Below are 9,059 nucleotides of genomic sequence, written 5' to 3' on the forward strand. Positions count from 1 at the left end.
GGAAGCACTAGTTCTGTTGCCTGGGTTCTGTCGTCACTGGTATGTTCTGTTTTCAGTAAAGACACCACATACGTCTCATTTGTGTACATCCATATATGTTGTACTTGAGAAAACAATTTCTTGTAAAAAAAAAAAAACAGCTATTTATTTTGTAATACATAGCATCCCGTCTTGAAGCCTTTTTCATCCACAGAAACATTTTCTGTTTTCCTGTTTGCTTTCTTCATGTTTCCGGGCACTTCTCCCACTCATTTTCCTGGTTGGAAGTCTGAGATTACAATGAGTATCATTTCTTCTTTGGTTTCCTGAAAATCTTCGCATACAGTAGGCACTTAATAAATAAATACTGCACTGGCATGAAAAAATACAGTATATTAATATGCTTTATAGGAAATTTTAAGCAGACGTATTACTTCTGACTCACCACTTCCTACCAGCCTCACTCTCTTCATCATGTATTTATTTTGTATTTATGAGATAGATATTCAAAAACTATGATAGTCCACAACTGTTGCTCTAGAAAATAACTATATTTTATTTTAATTTTATTTTCAACGTATGATTTCTTGGTGTGGCCCTGGATGTCCTGGAAATTGCTCTGTAGACCAGGCTGGTCTTGAACTAATAGAGATCCACTTGCCTCTGCCTCCTGAGTGCTGGGATTAAAGGCGTGCGCCACCACCACCCAGCTGAAAGTAACTATTTCTAAGTAAGTTTCTCTGAATTTTAGGATCTGTTTCTGGATTCCTTCTAACAGCTGGATAATTTATGGATATGATTTGTCTGTGTAAAGCGGTCCAAGGCAAGGTAATATTTTAATTATCAACGCATGAACTTGACATCCAGCCACCATACCGAGGATCAGTGTCTGCTCCCTAGGGCAAATACCTACTCTCCTTGAGTCAAGCACATGCTTCTGTCCACATGGCTCACGGGGTCACCAGCTCCAGGCTACTCCGTCCAGTAAGGGTAAAAGCGTATTGGATCCACCCGTCTCTCTCTTGCCAGGCGAGCTGTAGCTGTCATCTGCTGACCTGGGTTTGCAGGGAGTCAGATCAGGGAGAAGAGCTTTCGTGACCACACACCATGGATAAGATAGGATGCTTCTGCACACAGAGTTTGCTCTTAAATTTCACTTACGCTAGCCAACTGGCCACATCAGGTTTTGTTAAGCATTTTACTGGTGATAGCTTTTTGTGCATGCCAGCCTTCAGAGTGCTCCTCTTGGGCAGGAGTCTGCATCAGAGGCTCTTCTCTGAGCTGTTATAACCCCAGGCAAACCCTTTCATAGTTCTATGAGACTGCACTGAAACCATCTCTTCTACCTCTTAAATTCTGAGGACCTTGAGAGCCAAGTCTCTTCACTTAAAAAAAAAAAAATTCTAACAGATTACCTAGAATAGAGTTAACATTGAAATAAAATTACATATTTGAATAAAGAAATTAATTATAGACTCAACCCATCATATTCCTAATTAAGCAAGGCTTTGCGCCTGGAGATGAATTATGAATATACAAATCTGAATATGTGGTGTAAGTCTAACAGTGCAATTAAACTGGGCATCTCAGAAGCATAACATGAAAGTATTGACTATGACTCATAGGACTATATTCTGTTTCTGATAATATGAGAATAAGATGCCCAAAGGAATTCCATCAGTGCAAAGTACTAAAAAAGGAAGAGAGAGAGAGAGAGGAGAGGAGAGAGAATCACACTAAAATCTCTGTAAACAAACAGCTGAGAGATGGCAAGAAAACCAGCTCTGCAGAGATAACGAGCTCTGGGCATGGAGCGGCTAGGAGTGCCTGCCAGTGTTTGGAATTGGAGATGCATTGGTTTTAACTGACAGCATAAAGGAGTTAGGCGAGAAAACCTGGACTTGATTAAGATGAGAAATCCAAGCGATATGATAAGTTAGCCTAAGTTGGGATTCTCAAAGGTACTATTCAAATGAGAGACAGGGATGAACTTAGAAACTCCAACCACACTGAGTTACACGTTGATCTCTGTCTTATTGGGAATAACGTTAGGAAAAATTTCTCACAAGATGGTGTGTGCAGAAAATGTCCACCATAGCATGTTCCCCTGGATGCTTACATTCAGAAGACTTCTCTTGTACACAGACTGCTCCTATCAAGATTAGCTAAGCCTCCTGGATCCGGCTTATATGCCGTGAACTGTATGTGCAGCTGTATGTAATAACCCCAACTTTCTGCTCAGCTGTGTATAACAAACACACTGAGGTCCCAGGGTGCAGAAGTTCTTCATCAGAGGGCCCAGTCCCCTTGACCTCAACTCTTCTTGTGTCTTCTCTTCATCCCATTGCCTCCCCAGTGAGGTCCGACCCCTGGGGCTGAGCAAGAACTCAACATAATTGTTTAAAAGCCAAGAATATAGCAAGGAAACACTCAAGGAATGAAGGGGACACTAAAAACAACAGCCAGAAAAACAGAATCAAAGCTAATATAGAAACAAAAAGTGTAACTAAGATTAAAGACACAAAGATCAAAGCAAGTATCAGATCAGGCCTAAAAGAAGAATTGCTAAAATGGAAAATAAAGGAACAGAAAAGACAAATAACATAGCACAAAGTTATTAAAACCTAGATGGAGAGGCTGAAATAAGAACAGTGAAGAGGTCCGTAAGGCACTTTTTCCAAATAGAGCTATGCTACTCTGCTGACTATGACCAAGAAGCACCACAGGCTTTGCATCTTTTTGACAGAAATTTATTTTCTCTCTGTTCTACAAATCAGAGGCTAAGATTAAGCTTCTGTCCAGCTAAGACTGGTTCCGGGTGAAGCTTCTCCTCCTGGCTTGTAGACAGCTGCCTTCTGCCTGTGCCTTCACGCAGCCTTTCCTCTGTGTGCGTTAGGAGGCAGGTGCAGAGACAGCACTCTGATCTCTCTCGTGAGGACACCACTTGTAGTGAATGACACCCCTCCCATGTGTCCTCATTTGACCTTAAATAATTACCGAAGGTCCTCATCACCAAATGCAGTTACTCGGTAGAGGTTAGGACTTCATAATGAGTTTTGGTGGGGCATGGTAATAGGCAAGACTAATAAATAAGCGAGGGCATATATAAGGATATTCTAACAGAGAGCTTTAAACACAGATGTTCAGTTAGCTTTAAAATCCAAGGTAGTTTAAATGAAAAGAAATACAAGCTTAGACTCATGGTCACTGAAATACCAGCAATCTAAAATAAAAATAAGATTAAGGTCAGAGAAAGAGTCAGATTATCTACAAAAGAACCACTATTAGATTGATAGCCAACTTCTCAAACAGACGCAAAGGACAATGAGAACGTAAATCAATAAACCCATTAAAGACTGAAGCATCAGAATTTACTAATATTAGCATAATGAGTATTACTGAACGTTGCACCCAGGAGTCACAAACGTACATTACTTTCAGATTCTGATGGCAACACAGCTGCCACAAACTATGAACTATATTATAACAGATTTCAGAGGAGTAATGTCAGAACTACTGTGATTGCTAAAACTTTGACTAAATTAGTAAACATACAAAAATAAGTACTTTTCTGTGCCAAAAAATATACTAGAACATTTCCTTTTTTGCTTTTTGTTTGTTTTGGTTTTTTAGACAGGGTTTCTCTGTGCAGCCTTGGTTATCCTGGATTCACTTGTAGACCAGGCTGGCCTCGAACTCAGAGATCTACCTCCCTCTGCCTCCCAGAGTACTGGGATTACAAGTGTGAACAAGTGAGCCCAGAGAATATTTCTTATAAGACATAAATACCAAAACAAACAAACAAACAAACAAAAAAAACAAAATTCAAATTGACTTAAAACACAACCAACTTTTATGAAATACAGCTAATGTGTTACTCACAGAGTGGCACCACTTCATGGGGTTTTTCCTTTGCTTTTTGTTTTTGTTCTTGTTTTGTTTTACACAGTTTCTCCCTGTTCGCCAGGCTAGCCTTGAAGTGGGCTCAAAAACCACGCTCCTGTCTTAGTTTTTCAGAGAAGCTGGAACTAAATCTGCCTCCTTGCCCAGCAGGAAGTTCACCACTTTAAATGCCTCTTAAATAAACAAGAGGCAGGTGGGTGTGGCAACAGCAGCCTGTAGTCCCAGCATTGTGGCACAAAAGGGTTCAGAGTTTGCTTACATAGGAAAATTTTGTCTCGAAGTGGGGGAGGGAAAACCCCAGGATCAACGAAACTGGTCAGCATCCAGCAAAACAAAAATCAAGACCAACGAGAAGTAATCAATGTTTAGACTGTAAAGGAAGGTATCCCAGAGCTGCAACTTAAAGGATAATGAAATAATTGAAGAACTTTGTCAATAAACATAAAAGCTTAAATGAAATAAATTATTTCATAGGAAAATATTAGCAATCATAGGAGATTACTGTGTTGTTAGTATGGGGTAAAATGGAAACTCATTAAGAATTTTCAGCCCACACCAAAGATGGTATCCCCTTCTTTACCTCAGAAACTTGTTTGAGTTACTTCCTGATGGGTCTCAGCCTGAGCTTATGAGTGAAAGATAAAATCACCAGCTGAGGATTGAATGAGGGGAAAGAAAGGATTGAAATCCTGCCTGCCTCATGGAATTCCATTGGAATCTTATGAGAGGATGCCCATTGTTTTTGTTTTTGTTTTTGTTTTCTGTTGCAGCCTTGACTCTGGAATTGGCTATGTTCCAGCTTGATCAAACCTGGGGGACTATCAGCTTTCAGGCTTGCCAGCCACTTGCGGGGTGCAGTGGGAATTCATAATTTTATGAACATTTTCACATGACTCATGTTTCTTCCACCTCTCCACAACCGACATGTCAAGTAACAGCAGAAGTGGAAGAGATGGTACAAGAACGCGGGACTTGAAGTCAGAGAAACAACGACCCCATCCCCATCGTGTGTTTATGTCAGATAAGGTTGCTCATGCGTGTAGTAAGCTCAGCTCGTCAAGTGGTTGTGTCCTCTATAATAAATATCGCGTTTCTAGCTCTGCTCCTTTCCCCTGATGGTGGAGATGTGGTCAAGTGAATCCAACTCAGGCATGATAAAAAACAATTCTCCTTGGATCTGATTTAGGAAATTCAAAGCATTGTATACTTAATAATATTTTTTTAAGCAAAACTTGTTTATTTTACAACACTTGGTGGTGGCCATTTTGCCTGAGGAGACTTAGGAACACTGGCTATGGAAGATGAGAACAGAAGACATGGAGGGCACCAGCAGAGTGGCCGACTGCCCGCCTCCCAAGTGCCTATCCTACTGGCAATGTCATATATACACACACAGAGACACTTTTATGAGTTGACTGGCTTTATACCCACTGAGTGGAAAATGTAATTTTAGTTTAAGCGACTACCTATGTCTATGTTACTGTGTGCATGGCATGAGAGGACTGGGTCGTTTAGTCTGGGTCTTGATCATATAAGAATGAAGGCTGCTTCTTCGTGTGACTTGAATAAGCGTCCCTTCAAGTTGTTCTGTAACCTAGATTCCTGTACGACACACATCCCTCACATACATCACCCCACATACTAAAGGCCTCTCAGTGGTCCAGTTTGTAAGCTGCTTTGAGGGGCTCAGAACGTACTATGTAAGAAAAAAAATACTTACCAAAATACCCTTGGAAGCCTTCTTATCCTCTGATATGCTCCCCAGCCGCGTGTGAACCCTGTGTAAGAGTGCTCCATGGGGCAATGCAGTCATTTCCAATGTATGAGGTGTAAGACTCCCTTATCTGGTGGTGTCTTTGGTTAAAACAGCCAACCCTTTAGAACTAGATGCCTCGTCAGTGAAATGAAGAGGATTTATAAGGGTTCTTCTCTCTCCATAATATGACCTCCACATCTCTCAGCTCTGTGCAGGCATCTTCCACACAGGAGGACAACCGGAGTGGGTGGCGGGAAGAGCGCAGATATTGCTTTAATGACGAACCATTTCCCAAATCCAACATCATTAGTTAGTTCTTGTCACTCCTTGCTATTCCAGAGAGACCCTTAGTTTTCTTGTGACAAGGATAAAATGAATTTCTAAGTCAAAAGACTACTACCTAATACAGGAGATTATCAATTCATAGATACTATAAAACACCATTGCATAATGACACTGATAAATATACTTGTTTGACTAGAATTCTAGACTGGCAAAATAAAAATGAAACTGTCAGGTGTAAAGATTTGAAATATCTTTTTGGTAGGGATTATGAAGGTCAGAAATGATAAAAACAAACAAACAAAAAACAAAGATGAAAACCTGCCAAGCCTTCCGTCTGGCTCTTATTAGAAAGCATATGGTTTAAAGAGATAGCGTGCCTTATGGTTTCTTACAAGATGGAGAATTCATTCTGATTTGGAACAGCCTCATCGTGATTGATAGAATGGCTTTTTGAACTGTTCTTAATAAAATTGAGTGTTAGAATATAGAATTTATGACTTAAGCTAAGGGGCTCAGCTTCCACTCACAAAACAGGTCCGCTCAGCTCTGGGCATATGCAGAAGGAGCCGCAGTAGCACTTGTTAATGTTAGCTAAACCTAAAGCCAGGGCCGTGGTGGTCCTGAGCTCCCACTTCTTCGTTCCGAGTGTCTAGGCAACACCGAGCTGGGAAGCATGCAGTGGAGCAGAAACAAGGCGGGACTGTAGGATCCCGGTCTGACGCGGAGTGCTGGGGCTGAGGGCTTCTCTGAGGGTCTTAGTGTTACATCTTAGGCGATAGCAAATCAAACAGCTCTCAGACGATATTCAGTAAGACAGCTCGCGCACTTTATTCCGGGTGAACAAGTGCCATATGAACCTTGGGGAGCCGGAAGGGGTTTTCAGGGTGACTGTGTATCATTGGCTGGGGGCTGAGGTGCTGGGATGCTAACTTTTGAGATGTCTAACTTCTCCAGCATGTTCAGTGTTGCCCTCAACTGGAGGATGGGCAAGCTAAAGACTCACATAGTGAATGCGCAGAGGTTCCAAATCAGACAAGTTTAAGAGTCGTTCTGACCCGAATTTTCTAGTTTCTACAAGCCCCATGTGTAGCTGTTGCTCTCATTCCAGCGTCTCAACTGTGTGGTTTGTTTCCTTCATTTCTTGCTCTATAATTTATTCTTGGAGCCTAGCCTAGCCTCAATAATACTCTGAAGGTACTTGAATCGTCGTCGTGAATCCCAGTCCCATGGCTGTGTCCTTTGTTGTACCCTACTTGGTCAGCACACAACACACAACGCTCTCAACGCAGGTGTCACAAATGTTTTCATGTTTACCGCCGGCTTTGGTTTGCTCAACTCAGGTCAGGTTCCACACCTGAGGCCTACCCTTCTCTCCTCCAGTTTGAATATTTGCCCATTAGAATGACCCACTGTTCTGGTTTTCTATGGATTGAAGAGCTTCTTGGGTTGCAAGACTTACAATGCTAAAACCAAAAGCCCTGTGCAAATCAAGAAAAGCTTTCTGTTTTCCTTTAGGTTTCCATATGAATTTGTACTGTCATTCCAGAACTTCTTTTTGTGCCTCATTCTGATGAATGAGATAATAGATACATATTAATAACCTATTTTTATAACCTAAGCATGTGTGTAGGAAGTCATATTTCCTGGGGGCGGGGGGAACCTCAGGCCCAGATATACAAAATTTGGTCTTAACAGAAGATCGGAAATTCAGAGTAGGTGAATAAATCTAACGCTATAGATTAGCCTTTTTAAGTGAGAGTCACATTGTCAACATATATATAGCTTCCAACTCTATTGTAAAAAACTTAATTTACTTATTATGCACTTTACATCCCAACCATAGCCCCTCCCTCCTTTCCTTCCAGTTTGACCCTCCCTCTCTCTTCCTCTTATCCTCCCTTCCCTACTCCCACCACCACCTCCCCACCCTGGTATGTCAAGTCACATCAAGACAGAGACTTAATCAGGCAGTACCACCAGAGGGAAGTGATCAGGAAGCAGGCAACAGAGTTCACGCCAGAAGTAACACCTGCTCCCCTTACTAGGGGACCCATATGGAGACCAAGCTGCCCATTGGCTTCATATGTGTAGAGGGTCTAGGTCCAGTCCATGCATGGTCCTTGATTGGTGCTTCAGTCTCCGTATGCCCCACCGCCCCTGGTTAGTTGAATCTGTAGGTCTTTTTGTGGATATCTTGTCCCCTTTGGGTCCTTCTATTCTCTCCCCACCCCCACTTTTCCACAAGGCTCCCCCACACTCCACCTTATGTTTGGCTGTGAGTCTCAGCATCTGTTTTGATCTGTTACTGAGTGGAGCGTCTCAGAGGACAACTATGCTAGGCTCCTATCTACAAGCACTGCCGAGTATTGTTAACAGTGTCAGGGATTGGCTCTTTCCCATGGGGCGGGTCTCAGATTGGGCCTGGGATTGGCTGCACATTCCTTCAATCTGCTCTAACTTTATCTCTGCATATCTTGTAGGCAGGGTAAACTTTGGGTCGAAGTTTCTGTGGGTGGTTTTGTGTTTCCCTCCCTCCACTAGAAGTCCTGTCTGACTACATGGCCTTTTCTATCTCCATGACCCACACTACTAGTAGTCTTAGTTAGAGTCATCCACTTCGGCTGTCTATTCTATTTCCCCTTCTGAGCGAGAGTCAAGAATCCTCCCTTAGGCACTCTTCGTTACTTAGATTAGGGTCTGTGAATTGTAGTATGGTTATCCTGTATTATATGGCTAATATCCACTTATCAGTGAGTATATACCATGTGTGTCTGGGTTACTTCGCTCACCATTTGCCTACAAATTTCAAGATTTCCTTGTTTTTAATAGTTGAGTAGTATTACATTGTGTAAATGTACCCCAGTTTCTTTATCTATTCTTCAGTTGAGGGACATCTGGGTTGGTTAAAGTTTCTGGCTATTATAAATAAAGCTGCTATAAACATGTCCTTGTGTATGGTGGAGCACACTTTGGGTATATGCCCAGGAGTGGTATAACTAGGTCTTGAGATAGCACTATTCTCAATTTTCTGAGAAAGTACCAGATTGGCTTCTAAAGTGGTTGTACAAGTTTGCACTCTCACCAGCAACGGAGTAGTGTTCCCCTTTTCTCCACATCCTCGTCAGCATGTGCTGTC

General features: G+C 41.9%; 1 long non-coding RNA gene across 1 annotated transcript; it reads right to left on the reverse strand.

The window, feature by feature from the left end:
- Window positions 1-217: 217 nt before the first annotated feature.
- LOC311603052 lies at window positions 218-3,984 on the reverse strand. Its single transcript, XR_014780934.1, has 3 exons — window positions 3,862-3,984; window positions 893-1,034; window positions 218-346 (listed from the first exon to the last, which is right to left on the reverse strand). It is a non-coding gene; the product is annotated as an uncharacterized lncRNA (long non-coding RNA).
- Between the last annotated feature and the right edge of the window lie 5,075 nt (window positions 3,985-9,059).

This window comes from Acomys minous (genome assembly GCF_964271855.1).
Source record: "Acomys minous genome assembly, chromosome: 8".
NCBI lineage: Eukaryota > Metazoa > Chordata > Mammalia > Rodentia > Muridae > Acomys > Acomys minous.